The sequence below is a fragment of the Thalassophryne amazonica genome, chromosome 8 (genome assembly GCF_902500255.1).
Source record: "Thalassophryne amazonica chromosome 8, fThaAma1.1, whole genome shotgun sequence".
NCBI classification, from domain to species: Eukaryota; Metazoa; Chordata; class Actinopteri; order Batrachoidiformes; family Batrachoididae; genus Thalassophryne; species Thalassophryne amazonica.
The window spans coordinates 11,992,424-12,011,498 of NC_047110.1; the positions used below are offsets into that span (position 1 = coordinate 11,992,424).

The following is a 19,075-nucleotide window of genomic DNA, read 5'->3' on the forward strand; positions in this document are numbered from 1 at the left end:
GATGTACGTCTTCAGTTATTCAACAGTCCGGGGTCTCCGTTGTCATATTTTATGCTTCATAATGCCCCACACATTTTCAGTGGGCGACAGGTCTGGACTGCAGGCAGGCCAGTCTAGTACCTGCACTCTTTTCCTACGAAGCCACGCTGCTGTAACACGTGCAGAATGTGGCTTGGCATTGTCTTGCTGAAATAAGCAGGGACGTCCCTGAAAAAGATGTTGCTTGGATGGCAGCATGTGCTGCTCCAAAACCTGGATTACCTTTCAGCATTGATGGTGCCATCACAGATGTGTAAGTTGCCCATGCCATGGGCACTAACACACCCCCATACCATCACAGATGCTGGCTTTTGAACTTTGTGCTGGTAACAATCTGGATGGTCTTTTTCCTCTTTTGTCCAGAGGACACGACGTCCATGATTTCCAAAAACAATTTGAAATGTGGACTCATCACACCACAGTACGCTTTTCTACTTTGTGTCTGTCCATTTCAAATGAACTCGGGCCCAGAGAAGTCAGCAGCATTTCTAGATGTTGTTGATGTATGGCTTTTGCTTTGCATGGTAGAGTTTTAACTTGCACTTGTAGATGTAGTGACGAACTGTGTTAACTGACAATAGTTTTCTGAAGTGTTCCTGAGCCCACGTGGTAAGATCCTTTACACAATGATATTGGTTTTAATGCAGTGCCGCCTGAGGGATCGAAGGTCACGGGCATTCAGTGTTGGTTTTCGGCCTTGCCGCTTATGTGAAGAAAGTTCTCCAGAGTCTCTGAATCTTCTGATTATATTATGGACTGTAGATGATGGAATCCCTAAATTCCTTGCAATTGAAAATTGAGAAACATTGTTCTTAAATTGAACTAACTAAGTTGAACTATTTTTTCACACAGTTGTTCACAAAGTGGTAATCCGCATCCCATCTTTCTTGTGAACGGCTGAGCCTTTTGGGGATGCTGCATTTATACCCAATCATGACACTCACAATTAGCGTCCTCAGTTCCCAAATGCTTATTGAGTGTTGTTAGAAGGAAAGGTGATGTAACACAGTGGTAAACATACCACTGTCCCAGCTTTTTTGAAACGTGTTGCAGGCATCCATTTCAAAATGAGCAAATATTTGCACAAAAACAATAAAGTTTATCAGTTTGAACATTAAATATCTTGTCTTTGTGGTGTATTCAATTAAATATAGGTTGAAGAGGATTTGCAAATCATTGTATTCTATTTTTATTTACATTTCACACAACGTCCCAACTTCATTGGAATTGGGGTTGTATTATTACATAACAGTAGTGGTGTTATGTGGGCTGCCCGAAGAGGAGGTACTGCTGGTCAACGCCAGAGGGCGCCCTGCCTGTAGTCGGGTTTCAGGCACCAGAGGGCGCAGTCACCACCCAGGAGCCAGGACTACCAGCTGTCAGTAATCATCATCACTGCACCATAAAAGCCTGGAGGAGACACCACATCTCTGCCGAGATATCAGTTTAACACTCAGGTAATTCTCTCAGCCGTTGTTTCTGTGCCGAATGCACATACCTTGTTTGTTCTGAACTTTTTGCAGGAGTACCTGGAACTCTACTTACAGCTGGAGCTGGGTTTGTGGACGGTGGGGGAGTGACGATCTTCACTCCTCATTCCACTTACGTTAAGTAGTAGTTCAGGCTCTGCCGTTAACTGGTTCCAGAGTTGGAGGTGGAGGTGTTCCCTCCAAGTGGATAAACATTGTGAGTTGCTGACTGCTTACTGGGTGTCCACACACCCACCATTAACCTGTTTTTGTTCCTGCCAGCAGTACCGGATCTGACAGCTGAAGTAGAGGCCACCTGGGGACTCAGGACTTGGTGGCTTCGGTGTACTGCAGGTCTTCATTGGCGGCGGAACCTTGTGGGCCCCGGCTCTTCTCTGGATAGGCGTCTCCTACCCTCGGGCCTGCCCACACGTCACCTGTTGTATTTTGTAATTGACTGTCTAAAAGCAGTATTCGACCTGTTGTGCACATTTGCCACAATAAATTGTATTTATTGGACTATCTATTGACCGCTCATTTGCGCCCCCTGTTGTGGGTCCGTGTCATTACACTTCCCCAACAGGATATCTCGGCCAACGTCATGGATCCCGAGGGGCGTCAACCACCAGTTGAACTGCCAATGGAAGAGCAGGGTGCACAGGCGTCTGCAGGAGGCGTGATTGGTGAGTTGCAGCAAATCCTCACCGCCTTTACTGCTCGGTTGGATCTAATGACCGAGCAGAACGTCATCCTCAAACGTAGAATGGAGGCTCTCACCGCGCAGGTGGAAGCGTGCGCTCAGGGCGCTGCTGCAGCTCCTCCTCCTGCTGACCCAGTGTCGAATATAGACATTCCACTGGTCATTCAACGACTCTCTGGATAGGCGTCTCCTACCCTCGGGCCTGCCCACACGTCACCTGTTGTATTTTGTAATTGACTGTCTAAAAGCAGTATTCGACCTGTTGTGCACATTTGCCACAATAAATTGTATTTATTGGACTATCTATTGACCGCTCATTTGCGCCCCCTGTTGTGGGTCCGTGTCATTACACTTCCCCAACAGGATATCTCGGCCAACGTCATGGATCCCGAGGGGCGTCAACCACCAGTTGAACTGCCAATGGAAGAGCAGGGTGCACAGGCGTCTGCAGGAGGCGTGATTGGTGAGTTGCAGCAAATCCTCACCGCCTTTACTGCTCGGTTGGATCTAATGACCGAGCAGAACGTCATCCTCAAACGTAGAATGGAGGCTCTCACCGCGCAGGTGGAAGCGCGCGCTCAGGGCGCTGCTGCAGCTCCTCCTCCTGCTGACCCAGTGTCGAATATAGACATTCCACTGGTCATTCAACGACTCTCTGGATAGGCGTCTCCTACCCTCGGGCCTGCCCACACGTCACCTGTTGTATTTTGTAATTGACTGTCTAAAAGCAGTATTCGACCTGTTGTGCACATTTGCCACAATAAATTGTATTTATTGGACTATCTATTGACCGCTCATTTGCGCCCCCTGTTGTGGGTCCGTGTCATTACACTTCCCCAACAGGATATCTCGGCCAATGTCATGGATCCCGAGGGGCGTCAACCACCAGTTGAACTGCCAATGGAAGAGCAGGGTGCACAGGCGTCTGCAGGAGGCGTGATTGGTGAGTTGCAGCAAATCCTCACCGCCTTTACTGCTCGGTTGGATCTAATGACCGAGCAGAACGTCATCCTCAAACGTAGAATGGAGGCTCTCACCGCGCAGGTGGAAGCGCGCGCTCAGGGCGCTGCTGCAGCTCCTCCTCCTGCTGACCCAGTGTCGAATATAGACATTCCACTGGTCATTCAACGACTCTCTGGATAGGCGTCTCCTACCCTCGGGCCTGCCCACACGTCACCTGTTGTATTTTGTAATTGACTGTCTAAAAGCAGTATTCGACCTGTTGTGCACATTTGCCACAATAAATTGTATTTATTGGACTATCTATTGACCGTTCATTTGCACTCCCTGTTGTGGGTCTGTGTCATTACACTTCCCCAACAAGTGGTTGAAAACATCAGCAGTTTTCTCATCATTTCAATGCACTTTTATGTGTGCAGGGCTTCACCGCTGCCAGTTATTTTTTCAACTTTGCTGCAACACTTGATATGTCTGATGTCACAGGTCTGATTCGTTAGCCAGCACCAAGAGAGCAAACATTTGTGCAGAAATCTGCATTTCAGATCTCAAATCATTGCTAAGATATAGTCTTAGGCTAGTATCTCACTGAGGCTGCAACAGCCTGCAAACGGCATCCGCGAGGAAACTCCCACACCTTAGCACGAGGTTTGCAGCTGTTCACGTCCCCTCAGTCGCGTGATGAGCACCCACACATCATTTGTTTTTGAACAGACCAAAAAAATTGGTGTGAAAAACTCCCTCGTCAAATTGTCAGTCAGTCACCTCGTACCCCTAACCATTTAGTCTCTGCGACTCAGAAAGTGCGCAGCATGTGGGACAACTTGTGAGGGGTTGGCACACACTTTTCCATTCATATGATCAGAGAAAAGCAGCGCTTCTGGAAGTGAACGAATGAATCCAGCAGCCTCCAGCCACCCAGCTCTGCAGGCAGGCCGGCACCCACCGTGCCCGCGCTTGAGCAGGTTGGACACGTGCTGTCTGGCCACGCACAAGCTGCACACGACTGAATTTATTGTGTTTGCCTCTTTTTTTGTTGTTGTTGTTATTTATTTTTCTGAGGACAAAGTGGAAATTAAATTTAATGCTCCTGGTCAGGGCTCACCTGCTGTGCACGCTCGTGAGCAGATTGGGTGCATCCTCTCTGGCCATGGATGAGCTGTATCAACTGAATTTATTGTGTTTCCTTATTTATTATTTTTCTGAGGACAGCAGTGGAATAAGTTTAATGCTGCTGGTCGGCGACCACCTGCCGTGCACAGATGGACAGCGTGCTGGACAAAACCTGTGTGGAGAATGAGGACATCGCCAGGGCTCCAGCTTTACTGTTCTGTTTTGTTTTTATCTGCACTTCAAGAGGATCACAGAGCCCACATGTGCATCGAGCAGTGCTTCGAGCGGATCACGGTGCTCAGCCAATAGAGGATTGTATGGTTATTCGCGAGAACATGTACCAGCTATTGGACATTATTCTGCAAGTCCGTGAGTGGCCTTCCACGTGCTTTTCTGCCTAAAGGTGGGAGAAATTTCACAGCCTCTTTCACATAATAACAACGTAATATCCCACATCCATCCTGGAACCGGAGTCAGGTGGCCACACAGAGCTGAGGAACGTTCTGAGATGAGGAGAACAAAGGTGAGTGAATGCACGCATAACACTGGAAGTCTTTAACAACAGAATGTTCAGAGTTCAGGAATTGTTCAGAGGTCAGCAGTGCAATTAAGCTGCAGCGTGTCTTATGACTAGGGATGTCCCAATCCAATCACGTGATCGGAAATCGGGCCTGATCACGTGGTTTCAGACTTGAATGAAATCGGACGCTGCATCCCGATCAGGAATCCGATATAGATTTTATCCTCATTATTTTGATCTGCGCTATTTCAGGCTCATTATTCTAATTAAATTAATTATTGCAGATTCATGGGCCTTTCACGCGTCAGAAGCGTCAGAGGCGTGAGACACGTTGCTTTTTAGAGGCGTCAGAAGCGTCGCTTTAGCTCGGCTTTTGACGTGACGCTTCTGACGGGAGCGCGCATTGCCACTTATCGGCAGGCTGACGCGGTTAAAGTTCAACCCAATCTCTTTTTTTTTAATTGAACATAAGAAAAAACATAAGTTCCACCGGACAGAGGTGGGGGGAGTTACGCACGCAAAGTTCCTTTTGCAGAACTGCTGTTTGTGTGTTTACGCGCTCAGCCTGACGCCTCAATGGAATGACAAGAGGATGATGGACACTTTCCCACCAAAACTCTTGCTCAGTCATCCCTCCGTGCACAGCAGGACCCGGTGCTGACCAAGTCCTCAGGACGACAATCTGTCATCTGATTAACAAAAAGAAAAAAACAAATTGTCCTGTGATCGTTTGTCTGCAAAACGGAGCGAGAGATGGTGTGTGCACGAGCGACGTGCGCACTCATCACATTTAGGAGCACGTCTTAAAGAACCTTCGTCTTCATTCATGTTCACTGCGCTGCTCTGAACTTGTTGAACACTGATAAAGCATCAGAGGGACACTGAGGACTGTCAGGACACAAATGTAAGTTGTTGTTTTTTTTCCTTTTACTTTTCAAGTTGACTTTTGAACTTTCGACTCTCTGAGCTGTGACGTAGCTTCGCGCTGTCCAATAGGAACGACGCGTCGGGCCAAAACACGGAAGACTAGTGGCAGAAACCACTGATCTGTACAAATGGTAAATGGACTGCATTTATATAGCACTTTTCCATCTGCATCAGACGCTCAAAGTGCTTTACAATTATGCCTCACATTCACCCCAATGTCAGGGTGCTGCCATACAAGGCGCTCACTACACACCGGGAGCAATAGGGGATTAAAGACCTTGCCCAAGAGCCCTTAGTGATTTTCCAGTCAGGTGGGGATTTGAAGCACAGATCAGTGCAGAAACCACGTATCTGAAGAAAAATCCTTGGAAATGTTTTTGTTGTTATTTGTTACCTCAAAATTTCTGATTACTGTTTAAAAAAAGTTTAGAACACTTGTAATTAAAATAGCTAAATCAATAAATGGTTCTTTAAAAACCTTTCATCTATAAATTAAAACCACCTGTTATTTCAGATTAGATAATTTCTTGTTTAACATACGGAACCTTTGACATTTATTTTTAGACAAATAAAATAACATGGAAATTTGTACATTTTTTAAGTCTGGTAGATTATTACTTGATTGTTCATGCTACCTCAAGGAGAAGTGCACTGTTTAAGTGATAAATAATAAAATAAGGTGATTAAAATGAAATTATCATATATTTAGCATTTGTTCATTGTTCATTCAGTTTTTTAAAGTATCAGATCCGGACGCGGAATCGGCAGATACTCAAAATCAGATGACTCGGAATCGGATCGGGGCCAAAAAAACCTGATCGGGACATCCCTACTTATGACGCAGTTCAGTTTAGCTAGAACTTGGCTTCAGAAATGACTTGGAAGTTCTTAGTATTTCTGCATACAGTTCTTGTGAATAAACAGACAAAGTCACAGACAGGAGCTGAAGGAGAGATGGAATCTGACAAACTTAGATGACAGGAACTTAGCTGTACAGAGCAGAGCAGCATGCTCTGAGGCAAGGAGTGCTGAGGCGCAGCGGCACAGCTGCGAGTCCAAAGTGATGTCGTGCAGGTAGAGGCGTGGAAGTCAAGAGATGTTCCAGCATGGAAGCTGTGCAGGAAGGCGTCTGGAACCACCAAAGGTCAAAGAGCTCTGTTACAGAAAATAGCGGTGCCAGGTTACCTTCGAGAAGAGCTGTGGGAAAGTCAGACATCACACAGGGGCATCTCAGGGAGTCTCTCAGAAGACAGGACGCATGGAAGCATCAGAGTAACGGTATCTCAAAGTAGTATCTGGCTATGCAGGCTGATAATCTGACGTAGGCAAGGTCATGGAAGAATGTGACAAAGACTGAGCTCAAAGCTTGGGTTTAAGTAACCCGCTCCTGATCAGGAGCTCATGAGATGATGAGTTGCAGGTGCTCCTCGGCAGCGCACCACCTGGAGGGAAAACAGACAAACAACACACAAGAGGGACTGACAGGTCAAGGACAAACATGTAGTGTAAAGAAAAAATTATGTTGTTTTCATGGAAAAAAAACTGTCAGTTTCCAAAATAATTTTGTCAAACATAAAATAAAAAATATGTAAAAACCATTACAGTACAAAATTTTTACTGTATAAAGCTGTTGTAATTTACAAAAAACAACAAAAAAAAGATTTTCAACCAGTAAATCAATAGCATTATTTATTTATTTTCATTTCTTTGCTAAATTAACATTACCATGCTTTTACCATATTTTTTTCTGTGGAATTTAAATGCACATGTTATCAACTGAATCCCATTCAATGAGGTTGTGTTGTGCTGCCCCCATTCTGCTAAGAGCCACCACAGGAGGTTTGGCATGGGATCCACATGTTGATCGTTTTTTTCTAACACAGATCCAGCTGTGTAATGCGTTTACACATAGGCAAGATGCATTACGAATGTCATATTTGCGTCATTTTTGGCACATTCCTGACATTCTTAACATGACTTAACACATCTGAATAGGTTTCTTAATAGTGTGTGATATTCGTGATTTTTGTGGAACATGTTTTTGGCTGTGAAAAAAATCTTCCACGAATGTCACGCACCACCCTCATTTCGCCTCATGTCGTGAAGGTCACAACTGAGCGTGTTGATCCGTCTTGATTAGTGATGATCTTTAATAGAGCGTGACAGCGTTCTTCTCTGACGTGTGCACAATTAAACCCTGCTGCACCGCATTCACTTTCATTGCTGCAGTAACTGAAGGACAGTGACGCCAAGTCGGCTAAAAGTTTCGTTCTGATGCTCCTCAGTGCTCTCCTGCAGGTGTTCCACTTGCTGCATGTGCCTGATGTTTTGGAAAATGAGCGAGATGAGAGCTGCGAGGAGCCACACATCTTCCTCCTCCTCTCTGCGCCCCTCCGTGGCACAGAGCCCAACTAAGCATGCAGTCTCAAAGTTCTTCTGCTGTGGAGCAAACTGGAGCGATGTGAATTGTTCAACAGCTGATGGATGAATTTGGGGGTGTGTGTGGATACAATTCGCCTCATTCACATCGTGACAAAAGTTAACGACACAACGTGACAGAACTTACACGTGATAGCACGCAATAGCGTGCAACAGCGTGCAACAACGCGGAAACTTATTGTTGACCGTGCGTAATAATTCTCCAGCAACACGTGCCATTAATCATAACAGGTTGCAGCAGTTCCTGAGGACACCTGACGCCTCTGCCCCGAATCATCACATTAGTGATCAGCGGCCAAGAATGTATACTTCGTGGCATTCGTGACTTGTCGTCGTTATGTGTAAACGCACCATAAAGAGTTCAGGCAGCCTTGAATCTGTGCTGTCACACAATAGGAACTACTCAAAAAATATAATGACTTGTGTATCATACTGCCATATTAACGTATTTTTACTGTATTCATTCAAAGTACTTTAATATGAAGAGTTTTGAAAAAAATCATATATCTTTAGACTTGAGTAGGCTAAATCGTAATAAGATCAGATTCTGCAGTTCGTTGTTGTTATGTATGCTTGCTTCTCAAACAGACCACTCCCGCTTCAAAACTGCCTTAACAACATTCTTCATTTAGAATTTTTCCAAATAACTGGCTTTATACTGTAAAAAAAAAAAAAAAAAAATACATATTTTTTATTGTATTTTTCATTGACAGTCCCCCACCCTGTAAAAACAACCATTTTTTAAGTGTACAGTTGCACAGATTTGTTTCTGCTGTCAGTGCCACAGGAACTCTTGTCATACAATGGACTTCTCTTAAACACATCCCACTGCATATCTCCGGTCTACATCACACACCCTCACCACACCGTCATAGCAACCAGCTGTGTCACACCAGATGCTGATGAATCATCTTGTCGTCAGTCCTGAGTTTATCCACAACAACTGCACCCAATCCACCGTAAAGGCTCATACACAGAATGAAATCACAGTTCTGCTCATACTTTCACAGACTGACTGTACATGCACATGTGCACACACACAGTTCCTGACTGTAAAACCACAGCGCAGAGGCCAGTATAGTCTGTGGATGACATACCTCCTCCCAGCCACAAATACTCCCGCCAAGCCTTGTTTTTTTCTCTCAACACTGGCGTCCCCTCTTTTTCCTCAACTGGTAATCTGTTGGTGGCATGTTTCCATAACAATGCGCGTTACATAACTGAGAAATGACGGGCTCTTTCCCTGCTAAATTGCCACTGCTGTGGCTTTGGTGCTGGAAAAGTTTTGATGGAAAGTGTTCTGGGACACCATTACCGGTTCTGATCCAAAAACACACATTAGTGTGAAAAGCAGGAACACAGAGGTGGAGAAATGTTAGGTTCTGCATGAGTTTGGAGAAAATGGTACAGGGCCCGGTTTCATAAAGCAGTCTAATCTTTTAGTCTATTAAACTTACTTAGTCAACTATGTTTAGTCACCCAACATTATCCGTCTAATCACAGTTTCACATCAACAGCTAAACTTGTAGATTAGCCGTCTTACATTAGTCGATGGCTAAACTTTTAGATTAGCTGTCTTATGTTAGTCGACGATTTTCATGGGCATAATGGCCTTGCGCGTGCCGTTGCCAAGAAAAGCCCCCAATGCGCGACCATTTTGTTTACTTCCAAGTTGGTCGTTGTCATGAACTGTCCAGCCTTTTTTTCGTTAACTGGCTTAATTGGCATTTATGGACACGTACAAACTGCAGAATGACGTGTTTAGCTCTTAGCCTAGCACTTCTTCTTCTTCTACACTTCAATGCCTTTTTGTGCACACAATGCTGCTCAGCGTAACAGCAACGCCTGGTGGCTAATGTGAGAACAGTCACAAGCACATCATGACAGTGGTTGCCTGCTACAAGCATGGCCAAAAGCGGAGGCAACTCTCCTTCTGGAGGAATACTAGCGACGTAGGGGTGTATTTGAGTGTTCCAGCAAGAGGTGGTACATGATAGCCGCCATTTATTGAGGTAAGACACTTATGTTTTGTCATCTAAAATAAGATTAGCCTCCTCTGTACAAGGCTAAAAACTTTACTCGAGTAACGCAAAATTTTTGTGCAATGACTAATGTCAAAAAATTTGTCAAGTTTGTCGAGTTTAGTTGACTAAACAAGATTAGACTGCTTCATGAAAGTATTAGCTTCTCATTTTGAAAGATCTGACAGTCCAAACCAAGGACTGTTTCTAAAACCATTATTTTACACGCTATTGTACATGCTACAGGCTCAGCAATTATGCAGTCATAATTAAGTAAATCCCTTCGGCTGCTCCCTTGTTTTTCACAGCAAATCCAGGGTGGATCTGCATATTGAATTGGCACAAGTTTCACGCCGGATGCCCTTCCTGATGCACCTTCCACATTTCATGGAGAAATGTGGCGGGGGGCTTGAACTGGGAACCTTCTGCTCTGAAACCAAATGCACTAACCACTTGGCCACCACTCCTGCTAAAACAATCACAATTGCAAAAAAAGAAAGAAAGAAACATGCTACAGGCTCAGCAATTAAACAATCATTAAAATAATCACAATTTACGGAACCCGGGAGAGGTCACTTAAAGTGTGGCCGTGATAATTTGTGAGCACATTTTCCTTTAATTGAACCCTTGAATTAATTAAATGTGAACACATTGTTGTCATTACAGTTATACACATTACAGTTTATATTGGTAAGTGACGATAACCGTAGGCACTTATTTAAAGCCGTTTAGTTTTCTTCAATAGGGTTAGCGTGATGGTTTATAGCAGACTTCTACTCTTTGTAGCAGGGTCACCTGCAGTTAGTAGATCAAGATCTTGAATATACTATATAATGTGCTCATGTTTACATGTGTCAAGGCAATACTGAGTGCACGTTTTACAAATTGTGGCCATGATTAAGTAGATTGTGCACACAATGTTCTGTAACCATGTTCACTAAATTCTGCTCTCATTATACTAAATTGTTCCATCGGTTTAATAAATCATGCCCCTGTTTTACTGAATCGTGCACTCGTTTTAGAAATTGTGCCCTTGTTTTACTAAATTGTGTGCTTATTTTACAATGCTTAAAATGAGAGCACAATTTTGTAAAATATGTGCACAGTACAGTAAAACGAGAACACAATTTAGTAATTTGAGCACATAATTTAGTAAAATGAGCACACAATATAGTAAAACAAGAGCACAATTCAGTGAAACGAGTGCACGTTAGCAAAATGAAAACATTTTGCGATGACACTTCTAGGGATCAGTAAAAATTTAAAAACAAACAAAAAACATCTTCCAAAAAAAAGTCGTCCACACCTGATGTGCATGACACTGCGTTTTGCACTTACAGACGCTCAGAACAGCACATTGGCTTGCTGCTGAGGAGGAACAGTTTTCTACATCGCCATGTTGCTCTGCTGATCCAAGAAGGTTGAAAGTCACCTTGTTTGTGGGGAAAAAGCATGAGCACTCATCCCGCATTTCATAAAAAGAACATTAGCAACAAAAACAGGTTACAAAGTTACAGTTTTCACCACTGTAATATTTTTAGCTCTATTTCCCAGCCCAGCTTTGGATCCAAGGCTCCATGTTTTACAAGCAGACTGCATGTTACAATCTTCTGACTTGTGACTGTGGTTAAACAAACCAGCTTAGTGTTTCACCTTTGTACCACAACCTTTTCCCAACATACCTCAGGATGAAAGCAGATCATTGACAAAGAGCAGAAAAGTACAGTTGTCGCAGGTGTGGAAATTCAAGTGAAAGCAGCATCATAAAGAGCATGAGAAGATCAAGAAATACCAGAAGCTAAAGGAAGAACCAGAAAAAATTTGGATGTTGGTGCTTTGAGCCACAAACTGGCAGTATTGCTCCAGCAGATTCTACAGTAATGTTCAGAATAATAGTAGTGCTATGTGACTAAAAAGATTAATCCAGGTTTTGAGTATATTTCTTATTGTTACATGGGAAACAGGGTACAGTAGATTCAGTAGATTCTCACAAATCCAACAAGACCAAGCATTCATGATATGCACACTCTTAAGGCTATGAAATTGGGCTATTAGTAGAAAAAGGGGGTGTTCACAATAATAGTAGCATCTCCTGTTGACGCTACAAACTCAAAACTATTATGTTCAAACTGCTTTTTCAGCAATCCTGTGAATCACTAAACTAGTATTTAGTTGTATAACCACAGTTTTTCATGATTTCTTCACATCTGCAAGGCATTAATTTTGTTGGTTTGGAACCAAGATTTTGCTCGTTTACTAGTGTGCTTTGGGTCATTGTCTTGTTGAAACACCCATTTCAAGGGCATGTCCTCTTCAGCATAAGGCAACATGTCCTCTTCAAGTATTTTGACATATCCAAACTGATCCATGATACCTGGTATGCGATATATAGGCCCAACACCATAGTAGGAGAAACATGCCCATATCATGATGCTTGCACCACCATGCTTCACTGTCTTCACTGTGAACTGTGGCTTGAATTCAGAGTTTGGGGGTCGTCTCACAAACTGTCTGCGGCCCTTGGACCCAAAAAGAACAACTTTACTCTCATCAGTCCACAAAATATTCCTTCATTTCTCTTTAGGCCAGTTGATGTGTTCTTTGGCAAATTGTAACCTCTTCTGCACATCTTTTATTTAACAGAGGGACTTTGCGGGGGATTCTTGCAAATAAATTAGCTTCACACAGGCGTCTTCTAACTGTCACAGCACTTACAGTTAACTCCAGACTGTCTTTCATCATCCTGGAGCTGATCTATGGGTGACCCTTTGCCATTCTGGTTATTCTTCTATCCATTTTGATGGTTGTTTTCCATTTTCTTCCATGTGTCTCTGGTTTTTTGTCCATTTTAAAGGATTGGAGATCACTGTAGATGAACAGCCTATAATTTTTTGCACCTGCGTATAAGTTTTCCCCTCTCCAATCAACTTGTTAATCAAACTACGCTGTTCTTCTGAACAATGTCTTGAACGTCCCATTTTCCTCAGGCTTTCAAAGAGAAAAGCATGTTCAACAGGTGCTGGCTTCATCCTTAAATAGGGGACACCTGATTCACACCTGTTTGTTCCACAAAATTGATGAACTCACTGACTGAATGCCACACTACTATTATTGTGAACACCCCCGTTTCTACTTTTTTTACTTATAGACCAATTTCATAGCCTTAAGAGTGTGCATATCATGAATGCTTGGTCTTGTTGGATTTGTGAGAATCTACTGAATATACTGTACCCTGTTTCTTATGTAACAATAAGAAATACAGTGGTCCCTCGTTTATCGCGGGAGTTACATTCTAAAAATAGCCAGCAATAGGTGAAATCCGCGAAGTAGTCAGCGTTATTTTTTACAATTATTATAGATGTTTTAAGGCTGTAAAACCCCTCACTACAAACTTTATACATTTTTCTCAAACAGGCATTAACATTTTCTCACTTTTCTCTCGTGTGTAAACACTCAAAGTTCAAACCTTACTCGAAAAATAAGACCAACCTGTTTCCAGGCCCAAACATTTTTTTGAGAAATAAAAATCGAACGTTTTCCTATAAATAATTATGATGGCTTTTAGAACTAACAAATTTAATTTTAACCATCAACCTACGAGGCTCTCTCCTTCTAGTCCCTGTAGCATATTTCACCCATATTGGCCTCTCTTCATTGGCTTCCTGTTAATTCCAGAATAGAATTTAAAATTCTTCTTCTTACTTATAAGGTTTTGAATAATCAGGTCCCATCTTATCTTAGGGACCTCTTAGTACTATATCACCCCAATAGAGCGCTTCGCTCTCAGACTGCAGGCTTACTTGTAGTTCCTAGGGTTTGTAAGAGTAGAATGGGAGGCAGAGCGTTCAGCTTTCAGGCTCCTCTCCTGTGGAACCAGCTCCCAATTCGGATTAGGGAGACAGACACCCTCTCTACTTTTAAGATTAAGCTTAAAACTTTCCTTTTTGCTAAAGCTTATAGTTAGGGCTGGATCAGGTGAACCTGAACCATCCCTTAGTTATGCTGCTATAGACTTAGACTGCTGGGGGGTTCCCATGATGCACTGAGTGTTTCTTTCTCTTTTTGCTCTGTATTCACCACTCTGCATTTAATCATTAGTGATTGATCTCTGCTCCCCTCCACAGCATGTCTTTTTCCTGGTTCTCTCCCTCAGCCCCAACCAGTCCCAGCAGAAGACTGCCCCTCCCTCAGCCTGGTTCTGCTGGAGGTTTCTTCCTGTTAAAAGGGAGTTTTTCCTTCCCACTGTCGCCAAGTGCTTGCTCATAGGGGGTCGTTTGACCGTTGGGGTTTTTCTGTAATTATTGTATGGCTTTTGCCTTACAATATAAAGCGCCTTGGGGCAACTGTTTGTTGTGATTTGGTGCTATATAAATAAAATTGATTTGATTTGATTTATAAACAGACACACAGAACACAATGTGCGTACTCTTCCTTCGCGGTGCTGCGACCAACCTGCTTGATGAGGACGCAGAACACAATACGCTGTAAAAAAAAAAAAAAAAAAAAAAAGCATGCAAAATTGGACTAAAAAAATCCGCGAAACTGCGAGGCCACGAAAGGTGAACCGCGTTATAGCGAGGGACCACTGTATACTCAAATCCTGGATTAATCTTTTTAGTCACATAGCACTACTATTATTCTGAAGACTACTGTATGTGCTACATCTGAGGTCTCTTAACGTTTCCCATAAGCCTTCTGTGCTTTCCAGAATGCACTGTGGCGTCAGCAGAGTGCCAATGTTTCAAAGCCATGTAAACAATGGCTAGCAGGGATGTTGATGGCGTTGATTCAGCAAGTTATGATGATGACACATTCGTCCAAGTTGAGAGGGTTATCAGGAGGAAACTGACCTCTCACGTGAGTCACGGACCGCAAGACAAACAGTATGACACTCTGTGGTAAATCTGTGTGGAGTAGACAGTTCTCAAAAACTTAGTGCCTGTGCAAGAAGAGTGAAGAAAGCCACCAAGACAACCAGACAACCCAAAAGAAGTTATAGGCTTCTGTGGCTGTGATTGGAGAAATTGTGCATCATTTGCATTTTATATCACCAGTTATACAGCTTCATGATGAAGTGGTACAGAGGAGGATTTTCTCAAAAGGAACACCTGAAAGTTCAGCTACAATTTGCCAGAAGGTACATCTGAGATGCAAGCCTACATTTAATGTTTTGGTGAAAGAGAATCCCCCTCTACACCTCTTCATCATGAAGTTGCGTAACTGGGGATACAATGACAAAACACCCAGAGTCTGAGGAGCAATGTGAGCGGATGCAGTGAGTTGGGGATGGTGGAGGGATCACCTTCACCTCCAGCTCAGGTAATCCGCCATGTCCAATGAACTGGTTCCTCCGCTCATATTGCTCCCCAGATGAGGAGTGTGTTGTTTTATACCTCAGCAAATTACTGTATCTTTTCGAGAATGATATGTTTAACAAGATTGGGGATCCATGTTGTGTGCAAACTATTGTCCTTCTGCCAGCAAGGATGGCCAAAGGAAAGTACTTTGGCACAATGTGGATCTGCTACAATGGATCCAGGGGTGCTGGATCTGGTAGTAAACCCGTGGATCCAAATCCGGCTGAAGTATAAAAAATGCAAACGTACATTTCTCCAACCACAGTCAGAAAAGCAACTCCACACAGATTTACCATAGAGTGCCATACTTTTAGTATTTCTTCATAACTGATCTAAATGAAGTCAAGGACATATTCAGTGACTTAGAAATGTTAATGTATCCATCCCCTGACTTATCTGAAGAAAACTGGTAATAAGTCAGATTTTTTTTTACATGTTTTCTACCAAGGAGTTCCATTACTTATGCAACCTATCATCTTGGCTTTTATATTTTAATTAATTTATAATAAGTTGTAGAGATTTTCTTTCAGATTGAGTTTAAGGAAAATAATTTTAGAAATTTTTATTTTTTGTATTTGAAACAGCATAAACAAATTAAAATATCAAGTGTTCCAATACATTTGAAGGGCACTGCATATACAATGCACATTTGTCAACATTTTAAGTGAATTGTGCTTCGCTCTTCATATCATGTGATATGTGGCCTGAAAATATGTTGATTGAGCACTTCTTGCCCAGTGGACATACCCCCCCCCCCCCCCCCCCCCCCCCCCGTCCCATGACTGAACTGGATGACAAATTGGATGGACGGATTGATGTAAAACACAGACAGATGTACTAATACATACATAAGGTGGATGTCTTCAGAGGTCTTTCAGCATATTTTGTTCAAAGCACAATAGAATGTTTTACTGCATGAGACAGAAAGCAGACACATTTGTTCTGGCACAAGCTGACAACAGATAAATCACTTTACTCAACTACGACCGGAAAAAGAAATAGTTCATGATTTCATGTTTTCCCTTTACGACCATAATTAGTGTCATTCATTACATAAGAAGTCAATATTGTTCCGGCCTCTGAACCTGAATCGTTGAGAAATGTGATGAGTGTTTTTGTAGGAAAAATCTACAACACTGCTGCACTATTGTTTCACACCACATGTGAGGGAATTCCGTAGGAAGCAGGAACATTTTTCAAAAGCCTGACAGGGAAACCCTACCATCGCATGAAATTCTTTCCAGTAGCTGTCACCGCCCTCATGCACACACACACACACACATTGTGAATTCATGAAGCCTCATATGTGTTCCCACAAACACATTTGAATTGTGCTACACAAAAAAATAAACTTATGGAAGTGGTGGTTAGCAAATGTCAGCACTCAGACATTTGTAAAGGCCCATGTGGCTGTTTGGTGCAGCACAGACGACGGAACGTGTTGCAAATGTTTGGACGGGAGCTGGGAGGATGGATTTCCTCGCCTGTCAGTGGAATGTCATGCTGCTAATGGGGCTTCAGATGAAATGTGTAAATCTGTCGGTGAGTCCGGTAATGCAGCTCACGCCCTCATCCTCTCCGCGGCATTGTCCCATATGCGACACCTGGTAGCAGCGAGGATATGACGACATGTTTTTGAGTGCTGGATGTGAAAATGATCCCCCAAAGAGTGCTCTCATGTTACCTAAATTAGCCTCCGCTGGCTGCTTCCGTGTATTGTTATCACGGAGGGACGCGGAGGAGCGATGGTGTGGCACACAGCCACGCCATGGATTGTCTTCAGCTGCTCATTTCAGAGAGAAAACAGTAAAAATGACTCCAGAGGGAGTAAACTACAATGTGTACTTTTTCCTCTGACCCGATACGGGAAGCCGGGTTACTGAGGAGCAACAAGAGGTTTGATGTAATTGGGAAAGTTTGCCATATGTTGTGCACCGTGCAAAACCTGCACTTCTTCAATCACAGCCACAGAAGCCGATAACTTCTTCTGGGTTGTCTTGGTGTCTTGGTTACTTTTCTCACTTGTCTCCTTTTTGCACAGTCACTTAGATTTTGAGAACTACCTCCTCAATTTATGTTTTTTTTTTTCATTTATAAGAATAAGTAAGTAAATAAGTCAGGATGGAGGGAAAGATGAATGCAGCAAAGTACAGAGACATCCTGGATGAAAACCTGCTCCAGACTGCTCTTAACCTCAGACTGGGGCAACGGTTCATCTTCCAGCAGGACAATGACCCAAAGGACAAGTGGCATCAGGACAACTCTATGAATGTCCTTGAGTGGCCCAGCCAGAGTCCAGACCTGAATCCGATTGAATATCTCTGGAGAGATCTGAAAATGTCTGTGCACCGACGCTCCCCATCCAACCTGATGGAGCTTGAGAGGTGCTGCAAAGAGGAATGGACAAAGATCGGTGCGCCAGGCTTGTGGCAACATATTCAAGAAGACTTGAGGCTGTAATTGCTGCCAAAGGTGCATCAACAAAGTACTGAGCAAAGGTTGCGAATGCTTATGTATGTGCAATGTCTTAGTTTTTTTTTATATATATATATATATATATATTTGCAAAAATTTAAAAAAAATTCATGTTGTCATTATGTGGTGTTGTTTGTAGAATTTTTGGGGAAAAAAATTAATTTACTCCATTTTGGAATAAGGCTGTAGCATAACAAAATATGGAAAAAGTAAAGCTCTGTGAATACTTTCTGGATGTCCTGTAAACACACACTCCTCTGGTCCTATAGGAGGCAGGCATCCCTGCGATTTATGTGAGCCCCTGAGTCCACAATGTCTACTGTTAGACCAATTCAGAGACAGTTTAAAGCACAGCACAGTTAGGAGAGTGTGTTAAGAAGGTGAAGGGAGTACTTTGAGGAGGATGATGAATGAAGAAAGAGAGGGAGTGAAGGCTGGATGATGTTGAGACTGATTCGGAACGTGTCACAGATTAGTAAGGATGAAGTGAGGATAGATATGGAGTGGATGAAGAATGGAAAGACAGCTGGTGTAGATGAAACATTGCTGATGATAGTGGAGTTTTAACCACTGTTAAAGAAAATCTTGGAAAATGAGGAGCTATCTGAGGAGTGGAAAAGAAATGAAAAGACAGCTGGTGTAGATGAAACATTGCTGATGATAGTGGAGTTTTAACCACTGTTAAAGAAAATCTTGGAAAATGAGGAGCTATCTGAGGAGTGGAAAAGAAATGAAATAGTACTGATTTTTAAGAATAAGGGTGATGTGTAGAGCTGCAGTAACTAAAGAGGCATAAAAAAATACCAGATCACCTTTGGATCACCCCAACCACATATCAGTGTGCACAGCAATGACCATGCAGTCACAGCTGCACCTGACCGCTGTGTCATCCCTACTCACAGCTGGAAAACACATACTGTGCCATGAAGAACATCACCTCTCAACACGCCACCATGATGCACATGTGTTGGTGGGCTCTCGACATGGTAAAAAATAAAACACATATCACCTTTGGAACACATAAAGCTGCACCTCAGTGCATGTACCTCAGGGCTGTG

General features: G+C 43.0%; 1 long non-coding RNA gene across 1 annotated transcript; it reads right to left on the reverse strand.

Moving 5' to 3' along the window:
• Positions 1–4,440: 4,440 nt before the first annotated feature.
• On the reverse strand, positions 4,441–18,071 carry LOC117515025. Its single transcript, XR_004562000.1, has 3 exons — positions 17,948–18,071; positions 14,363–14,367; positions 4,441–4,450 (listed from the first exon to the last, which is right to left on the reverse strand). It is a non-coding gene; the product is annotated as an uncharacterized LOC117515025 (long non-coding RNA).
• Positions 18,072–19,075: the final 1,004 nt, after the last annotated feature.